Below are 13,803 nucleotides of genomic sequence, written 5' to 3' on the forward strand. Positions count from 1 at the left end.
ATGCCTGATGTTCCGGATGTAGAAAGCATATTTTGTAAATTATATGTCAAAAATTTAAGATATATCCTTGCAGGTTTGTACAGACCTCCTAACTCCACTGTTGATTACTTGGAGCGCTTGTAAACTTGTATGCATTCATATGTAACGCAAGAAGATAAATTAATATTAACCGGTGATTTCAACCTGCTAAATATCAATTGGGAAACTTTTTTTTCGTATCCAATTCAAAGTGCGGAAAGTGTTATGACTAATATAACTTTTACTTTTGATCTACTAGAAATTGTGCAGAATTTCACAAGAATTCAAAATGATTCAAGGTCCATTCTTGATTTGTTTTTTGTAAGTGGCACCATTAAAGACTGCATCTCATATACAGTAACATCTGGTATTTCTGATCAAAAGGCAGTTGTCCTGACGTTGAAAAGTGCTTTAATAAATCGAACCAATAACGTTCAATATTTTCCAAATTTTTCAAGAGCACAGGATGACCCTATAATAGATGCGCTAGCTTTTAACTACGATCACTTTCAAGGCCTTGATTGTAGTGTAAACGACCTCTGGCTTTTCTGTAAAGACCTCATTTTTGATTGCGTGGAACGCTTCGTTCCTAGAATAGTGAAGAAGTCGGAGCGCCGCAATCCATGGATTACGCGGGAGACGTTACAGATGAGGCGGAAACTTAAGCGATTAAAAAAGAAATGCGCCCTAATGAAGGACGGCGAAGAACTTAAAGCCGATATTGATAACTTGTCCGAAAAACTTCACGAAAAGATTGTCAAAGATAAAGAGTATTATCACAGCACATTACTACCAGACTTTATCAGATCATCTCCCGAGAAATTCTGGAGGGTTGTGACGCCCGCCTCTTCGTCTTCCGACACCTTTTTTATTAACGGCGAAAGTGTGCGGGATGAGAAAATTGTGTGTTCTGCTCTTAATAACCATTTTAAGAGTGCATTCACAAGTGATGATGGCTGTTTACCATGCTTTTCTGCTGAACTGCCTTCCCTTCCCGACATTGTTATTTCGGAACAGGGTATTCTAAATTTATTGTTAAAGCTTGACATTAGGAAATCTCCAGGACCAGATGATATTCCGAACTGTTTTCTAAAGCGTTATGCTGAATGGTGTGCAAAATATCTGTACATTCTATTTGCGAAGTCAATTAACGAAGGATCACTACCGGAAGACTGGAAAATTGCTAGAATAAAACCTTTACATAAATCGGGGGATAAATCACGCATCAATAATTACAGACCGATTTCATTAACATCAACATCTTGTAAGCTTTTAGAACATATAATTCATAAACATATAACTGGTTTTCTAGACGAACATAACGTTTTCACAAACATGCAGCATGGTTTTAGAAGTAGCCTTTCGACGACTACTCAACTAGTTGAAATCGTACATGACTTTGCTAACATTGTAAACAAAGGCAAACAAACAGACGCGATATTCATGGATTTCAGCAAGGCATTTGATAGGGTGTCTCATGTTAAATTGCTTCATAACCTAGGAGCTGTGCTTAAAAATGATAAAGTATTAGCATGGATTAAAGCCTACCTTAGAAACCGCCATCAGTTTGTTTCTGTAAATAAAACAACCTCTGATATAGCTGCTGTAAATTCTGGTGTCCCACAGGGATCCGTTCTTGGCCTCCCTTTTCTTTATGTTATATATAAACGATATTGTCACTAACCTCTCTGTTAAAATCAGGCTTTACGCTGACGACTGCGTTCTGTACGATGAAATAACAACGGAAGAAGACCAGCTTAGGTTAAACAGGGACTGTAATAAGGTAGTTGAGTGGTGTAGACAATGGCAAATGAGCATTAATTTCGAAAAGACAGTATATATGCGGATAACATTAAAAAAGAAGCCACTGGTATATCGCTATGGCACAGAAAACGCTTTTTTGGCGGAGGTAGCACAATAAAAGGTAAGTACCTTGGCTTGTACATAACAAAGGATCTTTCCTGGTCAAAGCACCTTGACACAGTAATAGCAAATTGTCGCCGCAAGTTGTTTTTTCTAAGACGCGTACTAAAATCCTCCACACCAACAGTACGTCTATTGGCATACAAAACACTAGTCCACCCCGTTTTATAATATGCTATAGTTATATGGGACCCGTTCACTAAAAGCGATATTGGAAAGCTAGAAAGCTTACAGAAAAAAGCAGTTCGATTCATTTACAATACATATGGGCGTAGTTCTATTACTAACCTTTTATCTCGGAGCGGCTTGCCTTCTATAAGTGACAGAAATCATGCATGTCGTTTAAAGTTCTTTTTCTAAATAATAAATGGTCACTACAACATCGACACGTCTCGCATTATCACCTATGCAACAGGTTACGCTACCAGACAGCGACACTCACTAGCTGTAACTCCATTTACAACACGTGTCAACTGCTTCAAGTATTCCTTTTTTCCGAGCACTATAGTAGATTGGAATAAGCTGGCTGATAAAGCTGTAACACAGGACTCACTATCACTTTTTGACACATATCTTTAACTTTTTTTTTCGCACTTGCTGAGATTGTCAGTGATAGCACTGTTTTACTGTATGATTGGGAAAGATCGCCGATGTAACCTTGAAGCGCTTGTTTTTTGCGCCTGTGTTTTTTGCGCCTGTATTTTTTGCGCCTGTTTTCTGCGCTTGTGTGAAGCGCTTGTTTGAAGAATTTTTGAGTGCAATTCCCCATTGTTGTATTTATATTGTTTCGTGAACTTACTCGTGTACCACGCTGCTATGATCTTGTTTAAGATCGCGGTATTTATAAATAAATAAATAATAAATAAAGGTAATGTAAAGGTAAAGGACATTTGGCTTTGGACAGCAGGGTTTGCGCATATATTGTTTGTAACAAATAGGTGAGGCTTTGTCTAACGTTAAATTTAAGCTACGTTGTTCAGTAACTCCAAATGCAAAGCTACTCAGCCTGTTCACGTTGCTTTGCGTAGCACCAGTACTTACGATGCTGCGCTAATGTAGAATAGAGTTGATCTTGACAGTCTGACACATTTTATCCAATGGCAAAGCATCGCCTAAGCTGATATGGCCGTCTTTTCGTCACTTTCAGACAACTCACCATAAAAAAGAAAAGAAAGAAAAAGAACGTTCGCGACAAAATTAAAAGATGACTGGCAATACGCAATGCTAATTGAAAACCTTTTTATTTTTATTTGCAAGTTTGTCAGCCTCAGAGGTCAGTGATTACCACATGTTCTTGGTCGGCCTTCCCTTCACCTTGTTTTGAGCGTTGTTTCGCCTCTGAAAGCATAAACCAACTCGCCAAACTTACTGCTTCAACTTAGCTTCAATTGATTCTTCTGTGCACTGAACCGCTGTTGCTATCCTCTATCTTTATACCTCCTACACAGGTTTTCATCCTTTGCATAAATTATCCTGTAAAGATTTGCTAATTCTTCTCCGCATCGGTTATTTTCTGAGTGATTTTGTTCCACACACTATCAAGAGCACCATCCACCTACATATGCATAAAAAGCGGCAGACCTTAGGTTTAATTTTTGTAATCTACGCAATGCTTCTGAGCAGTACTCGGTAGATAGCATCACCGCAAAAACACAGCTGAAGCACATCATTTTAGGTGTAATGCTGCTAATTTTCTGTTTATGAACCTCTAAACCAGATATGGGTATTTTTGGAAGAAAGTGAAAAAGTCCATGTACGCTCAAAAGCATATACAATATATGGCTTCATTGAACCAATTAAGTCGCACTGAATTGGTCTCAGTTCCACAACACTGAATCGGGATGTATTAAAATAAATCTGAATTGAGGAAGAGGGAACAAGTGGAACCGTACAACCGACATTGTGACATACATAAATACATAATTACAAGAAAACCGAAAATACATTGCTAATCACAAACAAAAACTGCCATATCTACTCTTTCCGATTTGCAGCAGATCAGTTATTTATACCAGAAAAACATTGCTATTCATAAACAAAACCGCCGTATCTCAACTTTCCGATTTGCAGCCGCTCATCATTTACACCAGAAAAAACATGCTCATTCTCACTTAAGGATCGTACCTGCAGCAGTCGTGCAGGTACGACTGGTCCGGTTCTTACGATGTGTTTAAGGAGTGTGTATATATGCGAATTCGAACGAAAACAAAGCGGCCTAGCAGCTTGTCAGTTATGTCTGGATGCCTGGAGCAAGATGTTTCTCGCACACCGACATGTTTACTTATGGCTGCTTTCAGAGTCTTCATTGGCTGCTTTAGACGACTGAGATCTTCCTTCTCACTAAGTGCTTGAAAAAACTTTTTCATTGAAAGACAACTTTGAGGACCTCCCGGCTTGCATATATTAAGCTATTACCACCTTTAACGTACTTTTTTTACTGAGTAAGGCCATGCTTCTCTCTTGGTTGTTCAGCCAGCAACATTTCAGTGCAATTTCCACAAAGCTCTACAGCAGAATCTATTGGCTTCAGTAAGACTCCTGGTAAGCGTTCTAGGATGTCTTCCTCTATTGAGAAAACTGGCTCGAGGTCGACATTTCAATCGGTGCCGTTTTCACTGCCCTCTGGCTTGCCAATGCTGTTCACTTGCTGTATTTCTCCAGACAAGAAGTCTACCGAATAGTCAATATCGTCAATGTCGCAGCCAGACGTCTCTGGCACCTTCAAGAATTGGCTCCCTGAAACTATCCTAAAGGCATTGTTTAAGTCATACGAGCTCGGAACTGATGCCCTCATGCCGAGAAAAGGTTCTATAAACAGTCTTGTACAAGCCTGCCAGTGAGTAGAAACTTGTAACCACATTCGTCTAGTAGAAAAACATGGAGCTTCATAACAACGTCCGCAGACACGAGGACTCCTGATTGGCATGGCTTCCAAACTCTCCGAACACCTATACACAATCCCCTAAACAGTTTGGATGCAAGGCCCAAGGCAGAGATTGCCTCCTTGTATTTCAACATATCCGTGAAGCTCAATGCAAGCACTGGATGCCGGGCTGTCATCAGCGTTGTGGGGATGCGCGACCCTCGCGCCTCCCCTGAAGTTTTTCCCGCATAGCGCGTCTCCTGTAATCCCGCTTCACCGCGTGGCCTGCGTGACGTCCACGCGGTCGATGTGGTTGAAGCGCAGTCCGAGAGACGGCGCTAGTGTTGCGCTGCTGCGGGGTTACTTGGGTGCGGGAGAGACAAGGCGCTCTCTCTGGGTTAGGGAAGCAAGCGGGACGGACGTGCCGTGCCGCGCGCCGACCGATGCTTCGGCGAGACCGTCTCGCGTGGCCGCCTTCGAACGCGCCACGATTCGCGTGACTATACACGCGAACGACCAGGCGTTGGGATCCAGCATGGGGCGAACCTATTCGCTCGCGAGGTCGCGGTGAGTCGGACTTCTAGATTGGTCGCGCGCCCATCGGCATGTTTTGTGGATAGCAACTCGGCTAGCAGCCATTGATCTATGAAAGGTGCAATAAATGCCCTTGTGATTGCTTGCACTACTGTGTACTGTCGTTCCTTTGTTCCAAGAGCACGGAGGAGAACCCCACAGCGTATATCAACTGAAAACGAGTTTTAAAAACGAGGCGGTTGTTTCTACCGCAGCTGGAAGCTTCTTTTTTTTTTACCAAGTACCTGATGACTGCCGGGCACTCTCTGAACTGAACAGTTACACCCACTTTCATTTTCGTGAAGTGCTCATCCGACACCTGAGCTGCATTTAGGTTTGGGGCCAGTTGTAGTTGCTCTTCGTTCTGTAAGCGTATTAATTCTCGGACATGGCTCATCGAAACATGGGCATGCGGCAGAATGTTTTGAAAAAGTCTCATCATCCGATTTTATGGGTCGTTCCGTAGAAAGTCCCCTCTTATACTAAGTACGTGGGCAAGGTGCGGCAAGACACACAACTCCTTGTCATTGTCGCATGGGTGCGGAACACCGCACACTGTAACTGAATTGCCGTGACAAGTTCAAAGTCCGCCACATGGCGCGATTGGACGAGCCCATGTCACACATGACACAACGCACACAAAGTGAAATTTTGGCACAGAGCTTGATGAGGTCGAAGACGAAGTCCTTTAAGGTGTCACCGGATACATAAACCCGAGTAAAGTGATATGCGATGACCTGTTTCCAGTGGCTGTTGCTACCGCCAACCATGAAGACGAGCGCATGGTTTGCCAGTTGATTGCTCGCAGGAAGTGTTGTCTTTCCAAGAGTTGCTGCCACGTTCAAGCTCAACTCCGCTTCATATTTCCATTTCGTCTAAAAACATGACGAAGTCTTTTTCTACGTTGCTCATCCTGGCAACTTTTGTCTTCATAACGTCGAAGATTGCCGACAGTACACCAGGCTGGAATGGCAGCATGTTGAGGTTCACAGTGTTCTGATGCACAGTGTTCTTTTTTACGGCCGAGGCGTGCCCTGTTCCAGCAGGACCAGCAGGAGATCGTAACCTGTTGACCCACAGGAAAATTTAAGCTGGAGGGCTTTCTTAACTGTTTGGGCAATCTAGTTACAGCCTTTACGGTTGTCTTTCTGGAGGACAACATTTTGGTCCTCGCTTAAGAACATTATGTTTGATGTCAGTGCTGCCATGCGGCACCCGAGACGCTTCGTTCTCTTTGTTTCTAGTTCCAATTTTTTCGTGGTGTTATTGAATCTCTCTTGTAGTGATGCATGCTTCTTCTGCAAGTCTTGCAAGGTTTTAAGCACTTCGCTAGACGAAAGCAAAAATGGATCAACCGGTTCCTCCTCCGAGTGTGAGAGCTGTTTGTAGTTTCTAGTTCCATAAAATCACTAGTTTCCATTTCAAGGTTGCTCACGTCAAAGTCACTAGTAGAGACACCATGTCTGTCCGCTGAGAATGGAGAGCTTTCACTGGCAGCAGCTGTGTGAACTGGTGGAACTGTCTTTCTAGTGGGAAGTTTCCGTAGTTTTGGTGGAGCTGCAAGGCAAAAAAAAAAACTACATCTGCACAATTGTACTAAAAAAAATGGCCGCATATCAAATGACGGAGAACCTTTTTTTTCATTAGCTGGCTGACCTAGCAAACATAATGACAAGAAAAGAGTCCATGAGATCGCAATCACATTGCCCCGGTTTTTGCACGCCTTATAACATCTACCGACACATCAACCTATCGTGACGGATCTCAGTTAGTATAACAGCACAGTCAAGGTATTATGCCAAACACAAGAAACATGCAAGAAGTTATCTGCAACACAGGAAAAAGATTGTCCTCCCCACGAAATAAATTCATCTTCATGGGAGGCTTCGGCGTGATCTCTGGTGAACATTGGAAACATAAAATTACTCCTTTCGCTTCCCAGCGCCGCATGGATGCCGGTAAGCGCATGTGCGTAGTGTAGTTAAATATCCCTCTTAGGTAGGGGGCTAGTGGGAAAAGTAGATTTCTTGGGCGTTCTGAAATGAAATTTGAAACCAATTACATGAATTTCTTGTCTTTAAAACTGCACAGTTGTCTCTCTAATTCATTTGAGTTGCCAATTTTTTCAAAATTAGGACAATATTCTTTTATTCCTTTCCAAGGTGCTGCCAGCTTTTTATGCAAAACCCTTGTAGAAGCGGGGAGAACAAACAATGCAGTTGAAGACAAAGAAAATGGTAAAAGCAATGACCACTGCAGTAAAAAATAAAACATAAGATAGCAACAACGTCGCACTAGTTTCAACAGTTCCATACAATGAAGAGAATAGCTGCAAGCCACAAGATAAGAAAAATCATGCACAAAGAGGGTTGCAAACGAAAAAAATGGGCCTTTATATGCGCAACAGCAACAATGAGTAAAACAGGAAAGCGCAGGAATCCCCACGTGTGGGGATCCATACGTCCGTGCCAATGTGCTTCAATTGCATATTGTTGCGAAGAATATCGCGTTCACTAAAACTCTTCGCACAGTTTCACAGCTGCGGCATAAACACTTGTTATGAAATCAGAATTAGAAGTTACCCACGTCTGATATCGAAAAGTGTGGGCGCGGCTGTAAACTTCAACGATCGGCGCCCATCCTGACGATTTACCTCAAACTGGCTGTCCTCGAAATCGAGCTGAAATCGAATGCGGCATTAAACAGCACTTTAAAGCTACATTGAGAACATCTAACAGTGGTGTTAACTTCTCATTCCTATGCAGCTGTTGTTTATTTTTAGAGCGTAAATGCATCGTTATGACGCTGCCTAATAATATGGTCTATAAAAAGAGTCAGTTCACACAATGATTATGATATTGACACGTGTACTTATCTTTATGGGGCGACACGTTTTGCCGCCTAACAAATGTTATCGCACAGCGCGGGACGCGCCTGCATGTATCCGAAGTTTCTGGAAAGTTATCGATGCTTCTATCCGCTGTTTGTTGAACCCTGTGTTATCTGATTTCATCGCTTGACACGAATGGTGTAGAACTTTGTAGAAGGCATGCGGGTCCCAACGATTAATCTGGAACATTCGATGACTGCTGTATAAAAGCCGACGCGCTTGACCCGCTGATCAGATTTTCGACGATCGCCGACCGTGTTCGCCGCTATCGTTGTGCTATAAGTGTAGCCTCTTTTGTGGGCACAGGTACGCCCAATAAAAGTTAGTTTTGTGTTTCACAGTATTGCTACTGTGTTCTTTGACGTCACGACCACGTGACATCTGGTGGAGGTGCTTGTGCGTTCATGTACCGAACGCCCCCGCAAAGCCGCGATCCAAGCCCGAAGCCCGACGACAAAACCAACGTCGCCCAAGACCAGCGTGCTAGCCGCCGACTGCAAGGACTGCACCCAGAGCACGGACTTCTACCTGAGACAAGCAGGAAGATTGCCACCAAGTCCCCCCCCCCCCCCCCAATGGCAGCCCCAACGTCCCCCGTCGTGCTGCAGCAGCCCAGGGAGCCTCCGACAGTCCGCGGTTCAACTTTCGAGGACCCGGCAAGCTGGCTTGAGACGTACGAGAGGGTCGCTACGTTTAACAACTGGAACAGCCACGACAAACTGCGATATGTCTTCTTCGCATTGAAAGACGCGGCCAGGACGTGGTTCGAGAACCGAGAAGCCACCTTAACGACCTGGGAACTTTTCCGTAGCGGCTTCTTGCAAACATTTACAAGCGTCGTGCGAAAAGAGCGAGCCCAAGCTCTACTGGAGACCAGAGCGCAGCTGCCGAATGAGACGATTGCGATCTTCACTGAGGAAATGAGCCGTCTGTTCCGCCACGCCGACCCGGAAATGTCCGAGGAGAAGAAAGTCCGCCTGCTGATGCGTGGTGTAAAGGAGGAACTTTTCGGCGCAATGATACGAAGCCCACCGACGACCGTAGAAGAGTTCCTTCGCGAGGCCACGAGCATTGAGAAGACACTCGAAATGCGGAACCGGCAATTCAACCGCCGCACGAGCTCGACAAACTACGCCGGAGTTCAGTCACTGGCCACCGACGACCTGCGCGAGACCATCAGGGCAGTCGTACGAGAGGAGCTTCTAAGGATTTTCCCTTCATCGCAACCTCAAGTGGCCACAGTCGCCGAAATTGTCAAAGAAGTTCAGCGATCGCTCGGAGTTCCCGAGTTACAACCACAATCATCGCAGCCCCAGCCAGAAGCGATGACCTACGCCGCCGTCGCCCGCCGTCAAGGTCCTCCTCCACGACCGCGCCAAGGCCCTGCAACGCCGCAATTCCGTCGACCACCGCCGAGGCCACCATCACGCCCACCCGTCGCCCAGCGCAGCTACCCGAGAAAAACACATTTGGCGAGCCCCCGACCACCGCCCGCTCTGCTATCACTGCGGAGAAGCCGGCCATGTGTATCGCCGATGCCCATACCGCGGCATGGGACTGAGAGGGTTCGCGGTCAACGCGCCGCGTCCACAGCTTGGAGAGCGCCCACGTGACATCGCCGACTACCTCGCCGCTACTCAATGGAGCCCTCGACGACGGTCCCGTTCGCCGTCGCCAGGCCGCTATCTGTCGCCGCAGCGCCGACCATACACCGGCCCAGCCCGGGGCCGCTCTGCGAGCCCATATCCGGAAAACTAAAAGCAGCAACCGATGGAGGTACGGTTGCTGCTCGTCGAACTGACGAAGATCCTCCGCCGCCGACGAAGACGACGAAGAAACCATCTCGACGACCTAATGACGACACGCCGCCGTCCCGAAGAAGTCGGGAAGCCAAGACTACACCGACGAAAGACGACTTGACGACGCAACGTTCCAGCTTCAGTTCAACACGACGCAGCAGTGATCCGACTGCAACGCCAGAGAAAGAACCACCAACCTCGACGTGCTTCTCGACGGCCACGCAGTCACTGCCTTAGTCGACACAGGGGCCGATTACTCTGTAATGAGTGGACACATCGCCGCCCAGTTGAAGAAGGTCAAGACTGCATGGGAGGGTCCCCAAATTCGGACTGCTGGAGGGCACCTCATTACGCCAACTGGAATATGCACGGCAAGAATTACCGTTCATGACCGGACTTACCCTGCCACCTTCGTTATCCTCCAACAGTGCTCGCGAGACGTCATTCTCGGCATGGACTTCCTGAACCAACACGGCGCAATCATTCACCTGAAGTCGAAGTCCATAACGCTGTCGGAAGATCGAGCGATACCGCCGGAGAGCTCTAGTAGTCACCATGCCTTAAGTGTGCTCGAAAGTCAAGCCAGCATCCCGCCTCGCTCCAGCATTGTCATATCTGTAGGCACCAAAACGCCTGCCGACGTAGAAGGCGTCATCGAGGGTGACCAACGTCTACTGCTAGACCATGAAATTTGCGTCGCAAGAGGGATCGCTCGACTGCATGAAGGGAAAACTGAAGTGTTGCTGACAAACTTCAGCCAGGAGTTCAAGCACATCAACAAGGGCACGATGATCGCGTACATCGAGGAAATTCTGGAAACCAGTAATGCGTTTCTCCTCTCGGATTCCGCCGCTTCTACCCCGACGACCATGGTTCCCGAACCAGACTACGACATTAATCCAAGTCTTCGCGTGATAAAGCAACAGCAGCTCAGAAGTCTGCTCCAACGATACAAAGGCTGCTTTGCGACGTCATCGAGGATTCGACAAACACCAGTTGCCAAGCATCGCATAATAACCGAGGTGAGCGCTCGACCACTCCGCCAGAGCCCTTACCGAGTTGCGCCGCGAGAACGTGAAGCTATAAGAAAACAAGTCGACGAAATGCTGCGTGACGACATCATCCAGCCATCGAAAAGCCCGTGGGCATCCCCTGTTGTCATGGTGAAGAAAAAGGACGGAACCTTACGTTTCTGCGTCGATTATCGTCGACTGAACAAAATCACAAAGAAGGATGTATACCCCCTACCACGGATAGACGACGCATTAGATCGGCTCTGCAACGCAAAATACTTCTCGGGGATGGATCTCAAGTCTGGCTACTGGCAAATAGAAGTCGACGAGAGAGATCGCGAAAAGACCGCCTTCATCACGCCAGACGGCCTCTACGAGTTCAAGGTCATGCCATTCGGACTCTGCTCGGCGCCTGCAACTTTCCAGCGCGTCATGGACACAGTGTTAGCAGGATTGAAATGGCAGACCTGCCTTGTTTACTTGGATGACGTCGTCGTCTTCGCCGAAAATTTCGACGATCACCTTAGGCGGCTTGCGACAGTACTAGAGGCCATCAAGTCATCAGGGCTCACTCTGAAGCCAGAAAAGTGCCGCTTCGCTTACGATGAGCTTCTGTTCTTAGGCCACGTCATCAGCAATCTGGAGTTCGCCCCGACCCGCAGAAGACAGCTGCCATTGCAAAGTTCCCGCAGCCCATCGACAAGAAGGCAGTGCGCAGATTCCTTGGCATGTGTGCCTACTACAGGCGATTTGTCAAGGATTTTTCACGTATCGCTGAGCCGCTGACACAGCTAACTAAATGCGAAGTCGAGTTCAAGTGGGAAACGCCGCAGGCCGACGCATTTCAAGAACTCAAACGACGCATGCAGTCGCCGACGGTACTTGCGCACTTCGACGAGTACGCCGATACAGAAGTCCATACTGACGTCAGTAGTCTAGGCCTTGGTGCCGTGCTAGTCCAGAGAAAAGATGGTCATGAACACGTGATAGCATACGCTAGCCGGTCGTTGTCAAAAGCGGAAGGCAATTATTCGACAACCGAAAAGGAATGCCTGGCCATCGTTTGGGCTACAGCGAAATTTCGCCCGTACCTACATGGCAGGCCATTCAAAGTCGTCAGCGACCATCACGCTTTGTGTTGGCTAGCGAATTTAAAGGATCCTTCAGGACGGCTGGCGCGGTGGAGCCTAAGACTGCAAGAATATGATATCACTGTAACCTATAAGTCCGGACGAAAACACTCTGATGCCGGTTGCCTATCACGCGCCCCCATTGACTCGCCGCCGCAAGATGACGAAGATGACGACGCCTTCCTCGGCATTTTAAGCGCAGAAGACTTCGCTGAACAGCAGCGAGCAGACCCAGATGAAAAACCTCATCGAGTATTTGGAAGGGCTCACCAACGTTGTCCCTAGGGCATTTAGGCGAGGATTATCTTCATTCTCGCTTCAAAACAACCTACTCGTAAAGAATAACTTCTCACCAGTGCGCGCCAACTACTTTTTTGTTGTGCCGTCAGGACTGCGTCCAGAGGTATTGCACGCCCTACACGACGATCCAACCGCTGGACACCTTGGATTCTCCTGGACGCTGTCGAGGATACAGGAAAGGTATTATTGGCCGCGCCTGACCACCGATGTCGCCTGTTATGTCAGAACATGCCGAGACTGTCAGCGACGCAAGGCACCACCGACAAGACCAGCCGGATTACTACAGCCAATCGAGCCTCCTTGCCGACCATTCCAGCAGATCGGGATGGACTTGTTGGGACCCTTTCCGACGTCAACAACCGGAAATAAGTGGATCGTCGTGGCGACGGACTACCTCACCCGCTTCGCTGAAACTAAAGCACTGCCGAAAGGTAGCGCCGCCGAAGTAGCGAAATTAGTACCGAAGTAGCGAAGTAGCACAGGAGGACAACTGCCTACCACCCACAGACGAATGGTCTTACGGAGCGGCTGAATAAGACCCTCGCCGACATGCTAGCAATGTACGTCGACGTCGAACACAAGACCTGGGATGCCGTCCTGCCATACGTAACATTCGCTTACAACACGGCGGTGCAATAAACAACACAGATCACGCCGTTCAAGTTGGTTTACGGCAGGAACCCGACGACGACGCTCGACGCCATGCTGCCGCACGTAACTGACGAAGAGAATCTTGACGTCGCTACCTATCTCCAGCGCGCCGAAGAAGCCCGACAGCTCGCCCGCCTGCGAATCAAGAACCAGCAGAGGACCGACAGCCGACACTACAACCTCCGACGACGCTTCGTCGAGTACCAGCCCGGCGACCGTGTTTGGGTATGGACCCCGATACGCCGACGAGGACTGAGTGAGAAACTATTGCGACGCTATTTCGGACCCTACAAGGTCATCCGACGTATTGGCGCACTGGACTATGAGGTCGTGCCAGACGGCATTTCGCATTCACAGCGACGTCGCGCACGACCTGAAGTGGTCCACGTGGTGCGTCTTAATCCGTTTTACGGACGCTAACGAACTTTCCTTATTTTGTTTTTTTTCTTTGCTACGAGTGCTTATTTATTACTTTCGTTTGTTTGCAGGATCGGGTCGATGCTTTTTAAGAGGGGGTATTGACACGTGTACTTGTCTTTATGGGGCGACACGTTTTGCCGCCTAACAAATGTTATCGCACAGCGCGGGACGCGCCTGCATGTATCCGAAGTTTCTGGAAAGTTATCGATGCTTCTATCCGCTG

The sequence above is a fragment of the Dermacentor albipictus genome, unplaced genomic scaffold, assembly GCF_038994185.2.
Source record: "Dermacentor albipictus isolate Rhodes 1998 colony unplaced genomic scaffold, USDA_Dalb.pri_finalv2 scaffold_34, whole genome shotgun sequence".
Taxonomy (NCBI): domain Eukaryota; kingdom Metazoa; phylum Arthropoda; class Arachnida; order Ixodida; family Ixodidae; genus Dermacentor; species Dermacentor albipictus.